The sequence below is a fragment of the Adiantum capillus-veneris genome, chromosome 11 (genome assembly GCF_014529385.1).
Source record: "Adiantum capillus-veneris isolate H3 chromosome 11, ASM1452938v2, whole genome shotgun sequence".
NCBI classification, from domain to species: domain Eukaryota; kingdom Viridiplantae; phylum Streptophyta; class Polypodiopsida; order Polypodiales; family Pteridaceae; genus Adiantum; species Adiantum capillus-veneris.
In genome coordinates this window covers 38697535-38706952 of record NC_140941.1, presented here as the reverse complement: position 1 = coordinate 38706952, position 9418 = coordinate 38697535, and the positions used below count along the sequence as shown (strand labels likewise).

General features: G+C 40.1%; 1 pseudogene; it reads right to left on the bottom strand.

Moving 5' to 3' along the window:
• Nucleotides 1-2893: 2893 nt before the first annotated feature.
• LOC147447121 (uncharacterized) lies at nucleotides 2894-3535 on the bottom strand (annotated as a pseudogene).
• Between the last annotated feature and the right edge of the window lie 5883 nt (nucleotides 3536-9418).

Genomic DNA, 9418 nt, shown 5'->3' with positions numbered 1-9418 from the left:
ACCTTTTGTACTTAAAGGAGGCAAGGTAAATGTTGCACATAGCTAGTGATCATCATAATCCCATCGTGATTCCCATAAATTGTTTAAATATAGAGCTTGGCAATTTCACAATCCCTTACTTTCACTTGCTTCACCTGCTTACTTTTACTAAAGTGCATATATGCAACCTCGGCAAGTACTAATGGGCTAGCTTGCCCACCCAACCAAGAACAAAATAAGGAGAGATGGTATTCAATTGGTTTGCCTGGGAAGATAAGGCCCAAATGGTTGAGAAATACCAAATGGCATGATCGAACCACATAATACTCAACTCACATGGAGCTTTGTTATCCAAGGATTTACAAGTACACTTCAATAGACATTCCAATTAGTATTCCATTGTAGATTAAAGAAGACCATAGCGCCTCTTGTTTGACCATAAATTTGTTTGGTTGAAGAGAATTTTCTTGTATCTAGAAAGCTCATGTTAAAAGGGGATTTTATCAACTCCACTTTATCAAAGAAATATACCCCTTTCAGTACTTTAAGACGACATTCCTCAAGTGATGCAGCTAGGAGACTGGCAAGGAATAACCAGGTCTCCATTTGGATAAGGCTAGAAAACATAAAGCTTGTGAGGTAATTCCCTCTAAGGTAAGGGGTCCAATAGAATGGTGGCCCCCAATTCTAGTGAAGGTAAACCTCAATAATGTTGCACCCAAATTTCTTCACGGCATGTGTCAGTGATGGGCTGGTAATCATGTCGACTCCTCAACGCCGCATGAATGGTTCAAGACTACTGCTCTACTGGCCCTCGTATGTAATATTACTCTTTTGCATTAGTTCAATATTGCAGTGGAAAATTATAGAGCACAACGTTACCTAGGAGCTTTTTCTCTGAGTAAATTGAACTGAGTGAAGAAGATAATGCATGCAAAAATTGGAAGTCTTTTTACAAGTGAAAAAGCACTCCTTGTGAACTTTGGTGCCACAAGACTGCCCCCCTCACCTTAGAGCTCACTTGGTCCTTTTTGTGCGCCCATATTTTTTGTGTTGCAATACTGTGTTTTGACTAAAAGAAACAAAGGGTATCATCACCATGAAGAAGGGCTCAAAGAAGAAGATGGAAGAGGAAGTGACTACATCCCAGGTAGTCAACCTCCTCTATGGCTTTATGTATTGTATAGGCTGTTCGTGGTTTTCTTGAGATCAACCTTGTTAAAAGCCGGCATATATAATCTTCAAAAAACATAGACCACCCCATAACGAGGGCTTGTTCATACTAATGCTTTTTCAAAACAACAATTGGTTGTAGTTTTGAACTAACACCTTTCGGGACTTGCGATAATACATCATCTTGTTGCTAGTAAGTATTGCTTGATACAATGTCCTTGGTCAGGTTTACACAATGAAGTGCTTCATTGGTAGGTTCCCCTTAAACAGGAACCTATGTGCATGGTGTTGATTGAGACTTGTCCCTGTTTTTATGTTTTTTTAAAGCATTGTATGGCACCTAGTGCATAAGAACTAGCATGTTACCTAATTAATACCCTCTCAAGTATGAGAAGGTGAATAGTTTTCTGTACTTGGTCTCTTGGTTTTCACGAGAATTGCCCTTAGTAATCTATTCCATGGATAACCAGAATCACTGAGCAATTGTGTTGGGTTTGTGGTGGTGCTAACCACCATAAGCAAAGGCGGATCGTGTTTTACTAGCTTGGTTTTTCAAGACTTTGCCTTCAGAGGCACACAACGACATACCATTTTGTGTTTTTCTCTATCATATTGTCCTAATAAACCACCTAATGAGGTTACTAATGTACTTTGCACTTTTTTACATAATTGATTGATGGTTTGTTTAAGTAGGCCATGGATAGTTTACCGTACCATCACCATTGCCATACTTTAGGGTATATATTAACAAAGTAATATGCCATACTTTAGGGTGTATATTAACAAAGCAATATGCCATATGTGACAAAAAAAAAAGGTTTCTCGTTACATGTTGCTTTGATGAGGTTACAATCTAAGGATTCCTAGATACTATTCCTTTGTTTTGTAGGGAAAATGCGAAAATGGCTTATGATATAAAAACAAGTATTGAAAAAGGATCAAAACCTTGTTGACAGCAAGATTGTCATGGGTACATAAGGAGAGTCATCTTTTGGCTTAGCAAACTTCTTTTGGAGGATGTTTCTTGATTATTTAGGCTATATAGCCTAACAAAATCAAGAATAAAGTAGATTTAGGCTAGAGTTTTGGCATCATTAGGTCCTTGGGTGTACTACTTGGAACTCTTGGTATAATTTCAAGAACTCTAAATACTATTCGGTTACTAAGTATTTGGTTATTTTTGACGTATACAATCTTAAGCATATCTTATATGCTTAGAGCATAAAAAGTTTACTTTTTGAAGAGTAGAAATCTACCCATGTGAGTGACATTGATAACAATTAGAATATATATTGAGGCTTGCAAAACACACAAACAACTAATGAATAGTTGCCCTTTGGTGTATGGATGTAAGTGAGGATGTGTGTGTGTGTGTGTGTGTGTGTGTGTAAAAAACAGCTTAATAGTGTGGAGCAGCTCATGGAGCAACACCTAAATAGTACCTGAGAGAGCAGAGAGAACCGTAGTATCCCCCCCCCCCCCCAAACACACACACACACACACACACACACACACACACACACACACACACACACACACACACGACTCGTGGCACGTTTGCTCCCCTTTCATGGCTTTCACTTGCCACCCTCGTGCATGGCAATATTCCCCTCAATTTTCCATGTGGCCCTCTTGGCCCTTATCATTTATTATGGGTAGTTCCCACGTAGGTCATGAACCCTAGCCACGTGTAGTGTGCGTATACCCCCCAGACTATAGAATACTTCACATTCCATCCCCCTTAAGAAGAATTTTTTTCCTCGAAAGTTTGATTGGTAGGAACAATCCTAAAGTTAGGGAACCTTTTCTAGACAGTGCTTACTCGCTCCCATGTTGAACTCTCTTCAACACAATCTCTCACCTTAATTAAGCACTCTTTGTAAATTGTATTTTTAGTTCTTTTTTCTCTAGTGTTTAGTATTTTCTCTAGCTCATGTGAAAGAGATTGAGTATTTATGAGTTCCACTATTTGATCATCTCGAATAAGATTATCAGATTGACCCCATTTCTTCTTGCTAACGTGGAATACTGGATGTATGCCACATGTCTCTAGTAATTGGTGCTTGTAAGCCATATCTCCAACTTTCTTTAGTATTGTGTAAGGTCCACAATACCTTGGTGATAATTTTGGACATGATCCAATCTTCATGGTTTCAAACTTTTTAGGCACTTTCAAATAAACTTGGTTCGGTTCCTCAAAGGTAAGAGGCCTTCTATGCAAACTAGTATATGCCTTTGCTCTATCTTGAGCCTTTCTAATGTTGTATTTAGCAAGTTTAAGCATTTCATTCATATCTTCTAGAAAATCTTTAGCTACGTGAACCTTTTCCTTTTGCAGTCCTGCTTCATATGGGGCTCTAGGCTGAAACCCATACATTAACATGGATGGACTATATCTAGTGGGAGAGTGCTTGCCACTATTATACTCTTATAGGTAAGTATTATTCCCAATCAGTTTCCCATTTACTTACATATGCTCGTAGCATATCTTCTAGGAATTGATTAATACTTTTAGTGTGACCATCCATTTGAGGATTCTCAGTTGTGCTCATGCTTAGTTTAGTTTCCAATCTCTTAAACACGACAGCTCTCCAAAAATGGCTATTAAGCTTCCTATCTCTATCAGACACAATATCTGTGTTAGTAATCCATATAATCAATAGAGATTTTCTACAAATAATCTAGCCAATTCAAGAGTTTTAACATCATATTTGGCTGGAATAAACCTAGACATCTTGGTTAATCTCTCATTAATCTATCCACTATTACCCAGACATAGTCGTGCTCCTCTATGTTCTAGGTAAACCAATTATCAAATCCATGGAGATACTCTCCCACTTCCCTGAAGGAATGTCTAATGGATGGAGTAGTCCTCCCATCTTAAGAATTTCAGCTTTATTGATCTCTCTCTTTTATTATCTTCGAAAGTCTCGCACACTTTGCATTCTAATTTTATAGATTTACAAAGCACTTTATGGCTTAAAGCTTGGTTCAAGGCACTGGTATCAAAAATTTAATGCTTTCATGCGGTCCGAAGGGTTTAGAAGGAGTCAAGAGAACCCCTTCTAGTAGATTGCCAAATTGTAGAAAATATTGAGAAAGAGCTTTTCTATGAAAGATTTGGGCGAAGCAATTCTTTTTCTTGGTATGCATATTAAGAGAGACAAGAAAAAGAGAATTCTTGAGTTATCTCAGGATCTTATATTGACAAGGTTGTGCAAGGATTCGATACATGGGAGAGGGGGGGGGGGGGGGGGGGGAGGCAATGAGTACCTCACTATCGTCATATTTAAAACTTAGCAAGGAAGATTCTCCCAAGTCACATGTTGAGAGAGCAAAAATGGCAAATGTGTCATATCCTTCAGTTGTAGGCAATCTTACGTATGCTATGGTAGCTATGAGGCCAGACATTGCATTTGAAGTTGTAGTAGTAAGAGTGATTAGTTGATATATGGATAATCCTAGCAAGAAGCATTGGATAGCGTTGAAACACATCCTCAAACACTTGAAGGGAACAATGTGCGTGTCTGTTGCACGTGTCAATGCAAGGGACTTGCCGATACACTGTGTGTGAGCCACAAATGGCTCCAAGCACACAACTAAACTAATCTAGCAAGCTCAAGAGAGCAAGGGTGTGTCACTCACCGCCCTATGCTCGCCTTCGTGGAGGATTCCTCGCCGCAAAGAAGAAGGACCCACCGCTGTGCCGCGCTCAACCACTTCACCGCCGCCATGCCGTCGTCGCAATGCTCAATCACTCTCTCTCTCTCTCTCTCACGCATACACACACACACACAGAAGGAGATGAAGAAGAAAAAGAAGATGGAGATGGAGCAAGAGCACTCTTCAATTGCACAAATGAAAGAATAAAAATGAATTTTAGGTTTAGGTGACTTTTAATATATGAGCTCCCCCCATTCACACTTGGGCGCCCATACTTAGCCAACTAACCCTTGAATGTTCCAGTTAGAGTGCGCCTCTCATCGGCGATCACTATTACCCTTTTCCTATTGGATTGACAAGCCCGGTACCTGACTCTACCAAATAAATAATACGGCGTCTGTTGTAGGTGATATGAATGTGCGTGAGGGTTAACATGCCCCCCTTCCTGATGTAGATTCCGTCCTCGGAAGCTATTGAGTTGAAGCTCGTTCGTCGAGGTGGAAGAGCATTTGAGATGAATGTCCTTAGCCTTCTTTAGTCACTGCCAAATCAAACAACATTGGCACAGTAATTGCATTCTCATGTACCATTAAAAAGCATATGCAATGGTGGACAAAGAAATTGATTGGTAACAAAATTTAAACCATTTGTCAGCAATAAACATTAAATTGTAATATAATCAAACACATAAATCGTTGGGAAGGTCAAAAACTAAACAAGTCCAAGGTTGCTAATTTAACGGTTGAAAGGCACTAGAGATCGACTATTGATACCATGGGCAAGCTTCTCGATTTTCTCTGGTCAATTAAGTTGTTTAATCGTGAGAGCCAAGTATTTCATGCCCGAGGGCTGACTAGAAGACCTTGTAGTTAAGCTACGATAAAAGGAATTGCTCATGAAATCATCGACTGACTGATTCCCTTTTCTTTGACCCCCCAAAGTGTTTTTTCATTGATTTACTTTTGATGTGTGTGCTTATTTTGTATGCCTTGGGTTTTTTGCTTTTTAAGGAAAAGTGTCCACATTGGGAACCTCTAAGGCTCGATTACCATAGGCGATACATGTGAGTGAAGTACCAAATCAAGCTGAGATTTCTCTTTTTGCTTAAGATTTTACATTGTGGCACTTTGATGTTTTTGGTTTGTTCGTTTGCAGCATTTTAATTTTGTAACTTTGTGGGGTCATATAACATTGTTACCCTCCCCAGGCTCATCACACTAGTAAACTCCCTTTATCATACTTAAGCTAAAGGTCAATAGGGACTAAGCCCACTAGAAAGCCCTAGTACATTGTGCACAATGTTGCCTAAATCAGATTAAGAACCTAAGTAGCCTTTGATTCTTAGGAAGGCATTCCCCATGATATTAAGAGAAGATCTCTAACGCCTAACTTGGTCAAACTAAACTGGTCGGACTGCTTGATTTTTAAACCTAGACAAGTGATTATGACAAAATTACATTGAATTTAATATTTGATACTAAGCAAATGCGTTGAATATTATGCTACCAATCACAATTTTAGTAGACAAACATGGATGCAAAAAAGATAAGGGACAATGCTAATGGATAAGAAACACCTGTTTGTGTTGATGATTGCACTTGGTTTGAAGAGTGAATGAGAGAAAGATTCCATGAAGGTACAAATCCTAACAATAGCAACACTTTCTTGTACACACGAGGAAACACAAAGAATACCTCTAGGAGGCACATCAGTGGGAAGAAAGAACTTTGCTAATCACTAAACTCTAAAACAGAAACACTCCTATCGTACTAATCTTACCTACCCTTCATCACTTGAGTGATGAGGATCAAAGGTGTTTCATGACATAGGTTTCTATTTTAGTGTACCGGATGTGAATGTGTAGGTCTGGGTCAATGTTTTGACTTTTATTGTGCACACTCGTTTGCTAATTGCTCTTGCTCTTTACTTTTTTTCTTTTTTGTGAGTATAAGGCTTTATATATACATTCCCTGAGATTGGTGATTGAGAGGTCAGGGAAAGAAGGGTAAGAGTGAAATAATTCAATAGGCTGACGTGAATGAAGACTTCCCCCCTTCCTTGGGTAGGTCATATTGTTTGAAATGTGCTTGTCACCCTTTGAAACCAATTGTTCCAGTTGGTAATAGGTGAGGATTTTTGCTAGTAGTTTTCTATTACCTTAGGTGCCTCATCGAGCTGCAAGGGTGGTAAGGTACTCTCCTAGGATCGAACTTGAAGTGGTTCACCCGGTGATTCTTGAACAATGGGAGGTGTGGATTCCTTTGTAGCTTTATGGAGGTCCACTATTGTAGGTGGAGGTTGTGGAGAATCTTTTACCTCTATGGATGCATTACATGAGGAGATAGAAGCTTCATGGGACTCCCCCCTTCCTGAGCTAGGTGGAACAAATAGTTCTTTCTTTGGTACCCAAACTAGCTCTGGAGCGGGTGTGTAGCATTCTATGATTTTTTTCTTTCCACGATTGTCAATTCGTTTTGGAGCTACAGGATTGGGCGCACATGGGTCAGGTGACAGGTAAGAACACAATCTACATTTTGGCACCCAGATTTGATCATTTCCTTGATATTAGCCTTAGGATTCCAATAGTTGTTTAGGAATCCAACGCCACGTTTCCTTACATTTCTTGGAGCGAGTGGGACGTTTCTTACAAGGCTTCTGTTTTTTAGCACTAGCTATGGTCGCTAAAGAAGCTTTAGGGATCCACTTGTATGTTTTCTTCGTTATATTAGGATGACTCTTGTGAGAAGCTATATGCATTGCTTCTAGTATATTTAAGGGTACGAGTGGTGGAATTTCATCCCCCTCAGGTGTTACCCACGTCATCCCCCTATTTCCCCAAGTGTCTGTGGTTGCTGCTAGGTGGACCCAATCCACATTGTCAGACTCAGTCATCCCAGGTAGTACATCCATATAAGGAGAATCTTCCCCAACATCAGTGTCCGCTTTCCATGTGTAACAATACTGCAATGGGGCCGAGTGAACTGTGGTGTCAGATCTATGATCAATTATAAACCTGTTTCCTAGGGGACGTGCTCGACCAGCTCCAAGATCCACTCGAATGACAGAATCTTGGAATTGCAAGTAGACATGGTTTTTAGACTAGTCATGCACCATTTTTGCTTCCCTCATGACAGGACGTCCTAAGATCATCTCAAATGCCATAGTGTGCTTGGAGAAATCCATAACAATGAAGATAACTCTTATTTTATGTCCAAAGACCAAGTTTATCGTGAGATCTTCTAGCATCCCAATAAGTTTAACAATAGACCCATTGGCCATCTTTACTACTATGGTCGTGGTTCCAAGATGAGGTCTTCCCATAGTTTCCTAGCAATTTTTAGTCAAAATGCTAACTGTAGCACCACCATCAAGGATTCCCTCCACAGTTAATCCCTTGGTAGTGATTGGTATGGTCGCATTGGATTCATCACCCTCAAAGTATTGTCCCAACTTGTTAACAAGTATTTCTACAACAAGGTTCTCATCTACGTTGGGTTGTGGATCTAAGTGTTCCTCCTCTATTGGCATCTCCCTAGCTCCATCCATCTGTGCAAATTGTGGTAGCCCAACTTTCAGTTCTCCATTGAGGAAAGCTCGAAGAGCTGAGACTAGCTCAGGGTCTTTATATAGTTTGGACATGATGGTGGTTCTAACTTCTGAAGACATGAAATCCATCAATTTGGCAATGTTTAACGACACCTTTTGGGCTTCAGCCCCTTGACGTGGGAAAGATGGGATCTCCATTTCTTCGATAGGATCAGGTAGTCCCGTTGTAAACATTCTTTCCATCAAGAAGTGAGTACGCCCACTTTCCCATGACTTTAAGTCAATTTCTTCCTGGATGACACTAGGTATGGCTAAGGGTCTATAGACTTGGTGAGGTTGTTGCGTAGGGAACACGGTGTCTGTAATCTAGATCTGCGTAGGTACTGGTTCTAGATCCCTTTGGGTATCTTCTACCAAACTCCTTAATTGCTTGACTCGCTTGATCTCCTCTGTAGGGTTTGGATAAGTTCCTATCTTCTTCTTGGATCCTGGCCATTATGGCTCATGAAGATCTTCCTTGTTGGTTTCCATCTTAGTGGTCGTTTTGGTCTCCATGGTTTCACTGAATCAGAATTCTCTTCACGTCGTTCATATATACGGGGTCATCACTAGTCCCTATGTTGGTCTTTGAACACGGGTTTGACTTCGCTGCTTTTTGCGATCTCTTCCTTAGTGTTTTCTTCTTTTTCTGAGATTGGGCAATTAAAGCCGTGTCTCTTTCCTCAAGAATATAATTTTGTTTTTGGAGCATCGATCGTGTGAGTACGTTTACTGGTACCATAGGTGTACTTTGTGATGGCTCCTTGGTAACCTCAATCAAGTTTAATGGTGTGATCTTCGGTGCATTTGGATTATTTGGACATTGGGCAATCAAATGATCTATGCCACATCGATTACAAATGAGTATCGGCATTCTAGACGTGCTCGCTTGATTGGTTTGCATTAGTGTGGCGTTCTTTTGTAGCCTAATAGAAAACTCAGCTACACGATGTGGACCTCCACACTCATAGCATTGAAGAGGTGGTCTCTTAGCAGTACAATTGATATTTTGGCCTCT